This window comes from Camelus ferus, chromosome 2, assembly GCF_009834535.1.
Source record: "Camelus ferus isolate YT-003-E chromosome 2, BCGSAC_Cfer_1.0, whole genome shotgun sequence".
NCBI lineage: Eukaryota > Metazoa > Chordata > Mammalia > Artiodactyla > Camelidae > Camelus > Camelus ferus.
Genome location: NC_045697.1, coordinates 44,359,465 through 44,371,753, shown reverse-complemented (window position 1 = coordinate 44,371,753; position 12,289 = coordinate 44,359,465). Strand labels below are relative to the sequence as shown.

Below are 12,289 nucleotides of genomic sequence, written 5' to 3'. Positions count from 1 at the left end.
TCAATATTTCAGACGACTGGACAGTATTCTATTATAGAGATCCATCATAATTTAGCCCAGGAGAATTACTTTTTAGAATAGAAGAAATCTGTAAATGCCTGGCTGATGGGAAGGAGCCAGGAAAGATATAAGAGAGAGGAAGAAAGAGGAATATAATAAAGGTTCCCTGTATAGCACAGGGAACTGTATTCAATATCTTGCCATAAACTATAATGAAAAAGGATATCAAAATGAATATATGTATATGTATGTATGACTGAAACATTAAGCTGTACACCAGAAATTGACACAATATTGTACACTGACTATACTTCAATTAAAAAAAAAAGAAGAAGAAGAAGGTCCAAGGATTTTGAGGCGAGATTCATGGTCAGATCATCTAGGATGGGTTATGACAAGAGTCAGGAAAGGGAGGTTTGGAAAGACCAGGTCTTTAGTTCTTCAAGAAATAGATGGAAGTGATTGGGAGCTGGATGGAGAGTAGTGATGAGAAAGGGTGAAAGGTGGTTTACCACGTTTAGCCTCACAAGCCTTTTCATGCAATGACCCATGGAGGAAGGTGACAGAGCAATAAGCGGAAGGTCGAGAACTTTATTAACCATGGATCCCCTGGGGTGAAGAGGAAAAGAGTGGAGGGAATCAACAGAGAACTGGAAGCGAAAATGCTAAGAGAGGGTGAACATACAAGACATGATGCATGGGGCTGGGGAGGGGAGCATGAGAGGTTGTGCGGGCATAAGTTATGGTGCTACAGGAGGCAGGAGGACATGGGGTGATGGACATCGGTGGACGGCCAGGCTTGAACAAAGGAAAATAACTGCAGAACCCAAGTCCAGTCTCAGAAAATAGTAAGAACTGCCACTAAGTTTGCAGAGAGATGCAGTGAGACTTCTGGTTCTCAGAGCACGTTCTCCAGAACCTTCAAATTCCTTACCGTGACTTATTTTTCTCCATAGCACATTAGCCTTGCACTATACTATTTCCTTGTTTAATTTTGCTCAGTCTTCCCCACTAGAATACAGAGTCCCCTAAGGACAAGAGTGCTGTCTGTTTTGTTCACTGCTGTATCACCAGCACCTAGATCATGTCTACACGTAGTAGTGCCTCAATAAATCACACTTGTTGAATAAATGCATGAATGAGTAAATGAATAAATGATAAATGCCAGTTAGGATAAGGATACTCCATGAGGTTTGTTACAACAGCAGTGAGGGTCTCCCCCAGGAGGGAGCTATCTTATGGTGTTTAATCCTAGAGGGACAGAAAATGTTGGCCTCCTCCCAGGCAGTATCCTTTTTTTTTTTTTTTCATTTTCCTTTCTTCACGTGACTATTCCTTCTGATCCTATAAGACTCAGGTTGGATGTCACCACCTCTAGGAAGACCCTCTGATGCCTCCTCTTGGGTGTTCTCAAAGCACCCTATGATTCTTCTATTATTATGCTTACCCTATTGTTTGATAACTGTTTACGTGTTGGTCTCCCCCTCTAGACTGAGCAAGAACAGCATATCTCAAACACACACTAGGAACCATATGTGTGCTGAAAACATAAATGGGAAGCACTGGATGTACGAGTTGGTCAATAAGAGCCAGTACTTTCTGGGATACTATGGTAGAGCATCATCAAAGTACTTGGGATGCTGCCCAGCTGAGAATATGACAGCATACCCATTGAGCTTTGCAAAAATGTCTGATTTAATTGGTCTGAGGTGCAGCCCAGACTGTTACCGATTTTCAGATGACTCTATTGCATAGCCAGGGTTAAGAACCTCTGTCTGCTGGCATCATGCCATTTTTTTCTGGCTTGTGGCACTGTCCAAGGTAGCAGCTCATCAAGCACCTCTTCACCCCAAGGTCTGCCCAAGTCAGCTGTGCGCAAGGGTCAATGGCTCTTTGAACAACCCAGTGGGAGGGTGCTGCACCTTAGGACTGTAATACAAGCCAAACCATGCAGTTAGCTGTGCTGAGGAAAACCACAGCTGGCCGTTCAAACAGAAACTGCGCTGTCCAATAGCCACACGTGGCTATTTAAATTTAAATTAATTCAAATTTAAATTGTTTTAATTAAAAGCTCAGTTCCTCAGTTGCACAGTCAAGTGTTCAAGAGCTATTGGCTGCTGTACTGGAAGGTTCAGAAATAGAACATTTCCACCACCAAAGAAGGTTCTATTGGACGGGGCTAATATAAAAAAACTCTTTCTTCAGAAAATAACCTGGTGGTTGCATTCATTTTCTGCTAATCATGGGCAAAAATGAGCCACATGGTATGCAGAGGGTGAACACAGTGAATCTGGTCACTTCTCAGATGAGTGATGGTGGTCCTTTACATCTCTTTTCAGAAATAAAAGTAAAGAAAGGAATTCTATGCTCTCATGAACAGGAGTTTTTCTGAACACTTGCATATATGTATTAGGGCAGCAGTGGCTTTCCAACTTTTTTGACTGTGACTGACAGTAAAAAATAAATTTTTTATATCACAGCCTTGTATACAGATATATATGCATATGACAGAAATCTAAAGTTTTACAAATCAATATTTATCCTTACTACATATTTTACACTTGGATATTTTATTATTCTATTATATTCTATTTTCCGTATCATTAAAAAAATAAGCCTCCTTAACTGTTCTCATAACCCTGGTGGGCTACAGTTGGAAAAATCATTACCTTAAGACATAAGCTTTCAACACAAAACTAGGACCCAATTACACACTGCAGAGTTAATAGTTAGCTAGATAGTAATTAATAGCTAACATTTATTGGGCATTTAGTATATGCCAGGTGCTGTGTTAAATGTTTCATATTTATTACCTTATTCAATTCTTATAATAACTCCATAGAACAGTTGTCCAAGAACTGTAAAAGGGCTGAGATTTTATTTGCACAAGTTAGCCTACCACAGTTTCACGAATGCTGGCAGAAGACACAAGACTCCTGGGTCAGAAACAAAGGACTTTATTACTCATGGCAACAGCAGGGGCCAGAGTATCAGCATTTGCTTGCACCAGTTCCCCAGCTCCAATTCCTTCACGCATCAAAAGAGGGCTATGTGACACCTGTCTATGCAGCGAGTAGCATTACTGGAGAGGAACTCTGAGCTGAGAGAACTCAAATCTATTACTCTGGATATAAGCATGCCTGCCCTTGGCTTCTGAGGGCAACTCTATCTCTATCATCCAAGACTGTTTACACAAACATCCTTGAAAAGGCAGTCTAGAATGAAAGGGCAGTCAGTGCCTCTCCTTGTAAGACCTGCTGAAATGCATGGGATGCATGGAGAACTGTCTCCCAACAGCAGGCACCATACTGACCTTTATTTTGTACACAAGAAAACACAGGCTTAAAAAGGATTAAATAACTCATTTAAGATTACACATCTAGTGACTCACCTAAGCCTATGCTGATTTCAGAGCCAATGGACAGTGAAACAGGAAGAGTCACTCATTTGGTCATTCAGGTGGGAAATTTGTCCCTACAGAAAGCAGTTAGCTGTATATAATTTGTAGCAGGCCACTTTCCCGCACATTTTATTCAAGAATCCCATAGGAAGAGTATTAAATGCACAGGGGTCAACAACCTTTTCCTTATTATACAGGACCAAATAGCAGAGATTTTCAGCTTTCTGGGCCAGATGGAGTCTGTTTCAATTGCTACTCAGCTCTGTGTGGGAGTGCAGAAGCAGTCACAGGTAGGTAATATGTAACCAATGAGCACGGCTGTGCTCCAATAAAACTTTACTTTCAAAATAGTTTGCTAACCCCTGTTATTAAATAACCCAGTGGGATACCAAAATTGCATAATAATAACTTCTACACACAAAACCCCAATGATTTAATTGGAAAGACAAGGTAAGCAGGCAACAAGCAAGCAAAGCAGGAACTATATGAAACTGAAGTGAGCCTAGGTTCAACATCAGAGTCCTGTTAAGTCAGCCTGGATAAACAGTGTGCCAAGAAGTAATGTAAAATATTCATAGACTCAAAGTAGAATGGAGTGTACACATCATCTCTCTGTGATGACTGCAGTCATGCCAAGACTCTAAGAAGTAAATTATGTGACTTCCAAAGGCTTTATCTAGCTCTTAGATTCTCAGTAGGGGAGCAATTATCATCCAGAACAATCCTCTTTAATTTTCCATGTAATGACATGAGTTAAAACCTATGTTATGAATAAGCAGGAAGTAACAGTGGAAAAAAAATTACTCTGGGCCAGGGACCATACTAGGGATTTCACAAATATTGTCCAATAGTTAATAAAGAACACCATTTCTGAACTGCCAAATTTATGGCTCTGTAAGTGAACATTCACTTGGTTCCGTGGCCTGGTCTCTAAAAAAACACGATGCACCACTATTGGATCACAACGGTATCTTTCCCCAAATCAGTTGCTGGAAAATTCTTGCCCTTATTTTCACATGCATACATATATAATCAAAACTTTGTTCTTTTTCTAATTCTTTTAGGTGGTAGATTAGGTTGTTTATTTGTGATTTTCCTTATTTATACCATCACAATTTTGGTATACAATGGCAACCCACTCCTTTTCATATAATCAATTTTTATGCCACATATAAACTCAAATTGAAATGGAAAAACACCAATCAAAATGTCATAGAAAAGATAATCAGCTTTCTCAAGAACCATTCTATTAGCTGCTAAAATTACAGGGAGATAAATATGGTTCTTGTAAACACTGCACTGTCATTGACAAGACTGGAAAATTTTTTCAAAATGACATACTTTTGAAGTCCAGGCTATGTGGGAACATAATACCACAAGGAAGAAAAACTGTCACACATAGTACTCCTGCTACTGCATGCAGTTATATCTCAGTTACTAGTGTTTCTATGTAAATACCCTTTAAGTTTTAGTGAAAAGTAGAACTTATAAATTCCAGGAGACGTATTTCCCTTGAAATTCCAGGACAATTACATTACAGAATTCTAATTCTAATTCACAAACACTCCAAGTTCAGTAAAAAACTATTATTTCTATTTGGATTGCTTTACAATGGTATCAACAATTCTTAACTAACACTTAACCTTTTCACTCATGAATCAATAGTATAAAAATAATCTGAAAGACTATTTTATTAACCGGACTAGTGTTGAAAAATACAATAATAATTTTAACTATGTATAGTCAGTTTTAGTTTATGCTTAAAAATTTCCAATTATTACCATTTTAAATATTTCTTTGGCAGCTAAGTCTTCATAAGCGTTAAAAAAAAAAAAAAAAACCAGAAAGACATCTACCTTGTTAATAAATGAAATGTTTGATGAATAGTAAGGCTATTCTATTTTTGGAGACATTTATGTTTATATTCAGTTGAAAACCATTATAATTCATTATAATTACTTTGGAGTTAAATAACACCATTTAAACTACAGGCTAATTTCCACTACTGCCATCATCAATCACAATTACTTCTTAAGCTTTTGTCTCACTTGTCTAAAAGTATTACATGACTTTCACCGTTTTGTCAATGACACTTCATCTCACTCCTTTACATTCCACAGATAGTCTGCATCAGTGTCCTCAGAGATGGACGATTCCGCAGCCTCGAACAAAATCTGAATACCTTAAAGACTTTTAGTATGTTAGACACAGCCTCTATACTTTTTAGAAAAGAAAAGTAACCATGATGACAAACTTGCGTTATCTATTCTACCTGACAAAGTCTATAGACAAGTGATTGCTTACATTTAGTTTGACTTTTAAGGAAAACTGAAATCTACTTCCAAAATGAAATTAGTTTTACTTTCTAGATTGCAATAGGGGAGAAAAAAAGATTCCCACTCTCAATTTTAAGACGTCTCCTTTTATATGAAATTCTTAAAACAACATTGCTTTCCATTTATTATATTATGAAACACTATTAAGGACAGAAAGTGATTTAAAAAAACAAATAATTTAGAATGTAGTAAAAAGTGAGAGTTTAATGGGATGGACATATCTCTTTAGACCTGTTGTGACTATTTGCTACAAACCAGTATGCAGAAGTTAGGAACTGGTCAGGATGGAAGAAAGACTGAGCTGCTAGTCTCTGGCACATCTGGGTTTCTTTGGGCATCAGGCTGCCTGTCCAAGGGCATTAACCTTCAGAGGCCACAGGCTGGCAGCAGTGAGGTCTCTTCCGGCCTACATGTGCAACGCCTGCCCCCTCACTCATCAGGCCCTGTCTTACAGAACACAACTGTCATCAGCTCACTTCCACACTGGTGCAGTGCGGCACCATGTCTGAGTCTCACAGGTCTGCAGGTGTGCATCCGCGTGTCACTACTGCATCACAACATGGGAGCTGAGATGGCTGAACCTGTGGGCTCTGTCTCCGACTGCCCAGGTTCAGCGTTCAGCATGGAGCCCTGTCCTAGATCAATCTTTTCCAAAGTGAGTCTCAAGCTTAGTTTCAGGGGCAGTATTTTAACATCATGATTCAGTATACACACAAACATTTATATAATAATAAAATGAATAGTGACCACGTTTATAAAGTGCTTGCCATACACAGACAGGGTGGGGTAGAGTCAGAATTGGAACCCAGGGGTCCTGTTTCTACAGTGCTTTTGACCACCTTTCTCTGTTGCCTCGTGGCCTTGCACCTGCACACACGGGGGAACCAAAAGTTTCATCAAACACTATAACCCTCACTAAGAGGAGTGCACAGTCATAATTCCTATTCTTTTATATATGCCATTTCATTTAAAAAATGTTGATCCTAATCTGTTAAATTGATTTCATGACTCAGGACATGTGGTCTGAAAAATACTATAAGTGTTGTATGAAAAATTCTTTGGAAAACAACAATAAAAAAGTTAAATTGGTATATGTATCTCATCTTAGAGACTTTACCATGCTATTGTGCATTATAAATAAAATTTTTTAAAGGGGTTATATGGAACATATCCGAAATTTACTCAAGCATCTCTGTGCCCTCATGGGATGGACACTAATTTGGGAAATGTTGTCCTATATACATCTTAAGGGCAGAGAAAATTTGGGGGTTGCTTTAACTTATATTTTAGTATGCACAAACACCTTCAACAAATTTCTAAATAATTGATTAAGAGAGAGTCCCTCCTGGAGAAGGGGAACCCTCAGGACTCTGAGCTCTGGCCTGGGGAGAGGTATCCTAGGCTGGATGAAGGAGGGTCACTCACACAAGAAATATGAGTAGCAGTGTCTTGAGAAAAAGTCTAATTAAAAATATATCCCTCTCTGGAGGGAGGGTATAGCACAGTGGTAGAGTGCATGCCTAGTACGCATGGGCTCCTGGGTTCAGTCCCCAGTACTTCCATTAAAAATAAATAAATGAATAAATAAACCTAATTATCACCTCCCAACAAAAAATAAATAAAAAGATTTTTTAAAATAAAGTAAAAAAAAAAAGTCCCTCTCAAGAGCCAAAATAAAATGCAAAATAAAATCCCATTTTAACAGTTTTACTAAAATTAATGGTAGGTTATTTTTCAACTGGACTTTTTCATCCACAGGGGCTGGGCTAGGTGGGAGGATCTGGGTTAAAGGCCAAGAGAAAGACACCAGACAAGGAGGGCCCAAGGGAGACAGAGGCTTCAGCCACTTCTTGAGGCCGGGCACTAACTCCTCACACTTCTCAGAGGGTCTCTGTGATTACAGGAGGGGAGCGGGGCTGGTTGTAAATCATCTTCAGTTTTCTGCCTCTCTAAATTCCCCTCCCCTTGAAAAGGGCAGAAACTAACTCTAAGGATAAATGATTCTATAATGTGCAAAAGAGCTAATTAAAAAACAAGTTTAAGAACACAGACACATGGGGCCAACTCTGGGTGATGCTTATTTGTGTGGCTAGCAGACATGTGGGAATTGAAAAGGGAAGCTTGATTTTTAGAATACAGCTGAACTTCAACATTCAACACCTTCTTCGGAGTAATTGCAAGTATTTTTTCATAACAACAGGATTACAGAGTCAAATCTTAACTCCTGGTTCTATCCATGCCAATCTCCACTTTCTTCCAATTAAGGATAATTGTCATTAAGCGTTACCTCTGCAGGAAATGGGTGGAGAAAATTTAAGGCTGCACTGTCCAGTATGATAGCCCCATATGGCTATTTAAATTAATTAAAATTAAATAAAATTTAAAATTCAGTTCTTCAATTATACTAGACATATTTCAAAGGTTCAACAGCCACATGGGGCTCATGGCTACCGTGCTGGGCAGATTACAGAACATTTCCATCATAGCGGGAAGTTTTATTGGACAGCACTGATCTAGAGAAAAACCATTCACAGATGCTGAAAAGAAAATTGTTCATTTCTCCCTTCATAAAAGAGTTTCAAGCATTACCTTGCAGTACTGGCTTGACTTGGAATACCATGGGGTTGAATTTGAAGGCTACTGCCAAAGATTTCATTATTATTTCAAAATATCATTCCAATTGGCCGGTCTAAAATCTCTTTGCATTAAGACTCTCCATTGCCACAAGTTATCTTTCAAAATCCAAGCATCCCAGGAAATGACATTGGTGATAACTGTGACTTGTTCCACTAATCTATGAGCTAGCTTGAAAGTGCTTAGAGCAAATTATGAAAACAAAACAAAACAAAACAAAAAACCATAAAGATACATGGCACCATCAGCTCCAGGAATAAAAGTTTATAGTTAAGCAAGGATGAGCATCTGTTATTGCCCTTAGGATAAGGAAAATATTTATTACATACCTCGATCTGTTCCTAGCCTTTTCATGAACTTAGATTCAGTAACATTTGGTCTTTGTATCACATTTTGAGAACTTTAGCACATATATCATTTGAGCCTCACAGCACCTAATCACCACTGTATTCTGGATTCTTAGTGCTGTAGATTCTTGTGAAGGGGAAGACTGAGAGGTGATACATTATCTTGTCAGTGTCTGTCTTGCTTAATTGGTTACTGAACTCATTCCGAGTGGCCAGATTACGCTGAAACCAAATGTCGAGGATTGCTGGGGCCAGCCAGCTTTTCCTCCTGCGTGCCTCCAGGATGCCCAGCTAATCTGGCCACTGTACTGCAGAGATGCGCCTAGAACACAGGGGAAACAAAGCAGGAGGACACAGCCAAGTGCCGTCACTCTTGATGATCACAAAGCAGGTAAAGTGAGCACAAGAAAACCCTGCAAGATCATCGTAAGTGTGACTGTGGTAGTTCCAGAACAAAGCCTAAACATACGGTATTACTATGTTCATGCAAAAAAAAAATTACTCTACAGAATAAACTATCCCCCCCTCGAAGCAACCTGTGAAAGGCATTTGATGAGAAATACATGAATTAAGCAATCACTATAGAGACACTCTGATGTCAGTTTAAATAATCCAAACAGATTGCCTTCAGCTAATGGCAGATTATAATAAACATGCATTTCCCAAATACTTTAATATGTTTGTTCAACGTCATAACATTACCAACTGTCATTACTGTTAGCAAAACTGCTTTATCCTTTTATTTACCATGCCCGGTTTTTGAACTTCCAACTTGGGGAGCTTGCAAAATATTTATTAAATATTGTATAAATAAAAGACACAACATTAAAATTCCTATGCTTACGCCTTGAAGATTAAACTCACATTTCTAGTTCGTTAAGAGATGGGAGCTATAGTGAATCTTTGAAACATGGTGCCTCTGGGACACATAGAAGAAAAAGTTTGGGACTTAATGCATAAGAGCTGAAATTGCAAAATTCTTTGATCTGCAAATATCACATACATGAGACTAACAATTTTTCCTTGAAAACTTTAAGTCAGTCAGTTTATTTACTGTTACCATGGAGTTTATACATCCACATTCGCCTATCCTTTTGATGAGCTGGAGCCTGGAATGGAGTTATAGCCCTGCATTATTAAAAATCTGCCTTTGATTCAAGCAGAGAAATGAAGAAGCAGAAACTGGTATTATCGTAATTTAGACAGTGTTATTGCAACAGATCCAAGAACTTAAAAAAAAAACATATTAATAGTGTATTTAGTTCCCTAACTGGACCTCTCCTGGTCTCCCACAGGAAGTGGGAATGGGTTCACTCCAGGAGAGGTGCTTCCATCCCAACTGGGCTAGGTTCTCACATTCGTAGTCACAATCATGGCTCGGCCGTGAAAGACGGTCTCGCCGGAATAAACCTGACAAAAAAATCCGTGAAGTGTTTGGGATATAATAAAGTGCTGTGAAGGTATGAGAGGAGAGGAATGAGCAGAGAGAAAAGGAATATGAATTTAAAATGGTAAAAACCCCCTCGTTCTCTATTTGATTCGGTTTAAGGAGAAAATCACTCAACAGGGGCTCTCTCCATAACCCCAAAGCTAATCACTCTTTTATTGCAATGGATGGTCGAACAGCCTCGGTCACCCACCCACCGGCGTCTCCCCGGAGAAACTGAAAATCCCATTTCTTTCCAAGTGTGCACCCAGGAAAGGGAAGCAGGACTGTTCATTCAGAGCGGAGGTTGTGCACAGGGCAAGGCAAGTTAGTGCATCCCTCCCGGCTCCCCTGCTGCGCGAGCCGGCCTGACTCTGCTAACGGGAAAGTGATCGGCGAACGGCAGACGGACCGGGAGGCCAAACTTGGGGTCGCTTCCGACCCGAGCGCCCGGGACAACAAAAGGCCGGGGTATCGGATGGGGCGGCGAGTGGGGACACCTGTCAAAGGACAGGACCGCAGTCGCAGCCGGCGGGCGGCGCAGGGGCTCGGCGGACGGCACTGCGGCGGCGGCGGCGGCGGCGGGGACGAGGCGCGCCGGCGGGGGCTCCGGGACGCCGCCAGCCACCCTCGCCTCGCCCGCGGCGTGCTTCCGCGGGGGTTCGGGAGGCGGCCGGGAGCCCGGGGCGCTCGGGGGAGGGCTCCGCAGCCGAGCAGGGCCCCGCGGCCGGGAAGACCCCGCCGCCCGAGCCCCGCTGAGGCGCCCGCGGTCCCCGCCTCTGCGCCTCCGGGCTGGGCGCAGAGCCGGGCCCGACGCCCCTCGGATGCCTGGCGGCCCCGGGCGGAGGAGGGGGCGCCGCGGGCGCCGCGCCTACCTGCTCCGGTGCGGCGGGGCCGCGGTCGCCTCGCGGAGCCGTGACCTGCGGCAGCGGCGGCGGCGGCAGTCGCGGCGAGGAGGGCGCTTCCTTCAGGAAGGGGTGGGATCTGCCCGCCTGCCGCGCCGCGCCCGCCCCCGACTTATTCTGGGGTCCCCGCTGCCGGGCCTCTGGGGGAGACTGACCCCCCTCCCCGCACCCCATCCCTGGGCCTCGGGCGTCCCCCACCCCTCGGTGCCCCGCGTAGTTACCGGGGGCTGGAGCCGTGTGGGGACGGTGGAACCGCTTCTTTCCAAAGCCTTTGTGGACGCCTTTGCCTGGCGCTCCTCACCCAACAAAAGGAAGGACCGAGTCTGGGATCCTCCGCCTGGTAGTTCTTTATTCCTGACCCGATGTAACCTTCTGGCTGGCTCCCTTCTGTCCACACACCTAGGGTTTTTGCACATAGCAGCTAAGATTCATTTTCGTGCACACTGGCTGAATGCAGTTGTCCGCCGCTGAGCGCTCTCCCGCGGTTTTCCTTCATCGTGGAGAACAAACGCAGGGCCAACTTCTGACCCTGGCAATGAGCAGCGACTCCAAGGCCGTGCTCCCAGCGCCAGCTCGCTCTCTTCCTCCCAGTGTCTCGTCTCAGTCTGTTATAAAACTGTATTCATCGGCATTTTGATAGCTTTCCCCACCCCAAACTTCAGCCTACCGGTGGCACCATGTCAGTGACCTCTAGCAGCAGCGGGGATCAACGCTGTTTTTATCCCACGCTCACCGTTAACTTCTCTTCCAAACGCGGCCCTACGGGGCTCCCACGGGAGGACCTCCTTTATCAAGCTGCCTTAGGTTGACCTCCATTCTTTTAGGGGGACTCCGTACCACCTGCCTCTTCTAATCTGCTGCCTCTCAAAGCACCTTTCAAATTCTCCGCGTCAACATTCCAGAACTCTCCCTTCCCCCACAATATAGTATTCCCCCATAATACACTATTATGTGTATATTGACTTGTTACTGCTTTTTCCTGGCTACTAGACTGTGAGCTTCTTCAAATCTGGGATCTGGCCTCTTCTGTTTCCCTTCCCTTAAGGAATGGGACTATTAAACTTCTGGTTAAAACAGCAGAAACAGAAACTTGAATCTAAACCCCCGGCGGAATTTTGTGGGGGTTAGCCTCTTAAGATTTTTCTAAGGAGAGTGACTACAGCTTTCATCAGACTCTCAGTGATCTGTGACTCCCTCAGAGTTAAGAATTGCTTGAGGCCAGTCCATGAATTAACCCCAGC

The 12,289-nt window shown here is 42.6% G+C and overlaps 1 protein-coding gene across 2 annotated transcripts in view; it reads right to left on the bottom strand.

Moving 5' to 3' along the window:
* TMEM150C (transmembrane protein 150C) overlaps window positions 1-11,577 on the bottom strand; it is a 70,368-nt gene extending 58,791 nt beyond the window's left edge. The window contains exon 1 of one of the 2 annotated variants that reach the window (XM_032456718.1): window positions 11,270-11,577. The gene's annotated coding sequence lies outside the window, so the exon portion shown is untranslated. Of the gene's footprint in view, window positions 1-11,018; window positions 11,156-11,269 lie in introns of those variants that run through there. The other variant, XM_032456709.1, reaches the window with a different exon arrangement.
* Window positions 11,578-12,289: the final 712 nt, after the last annotated feature.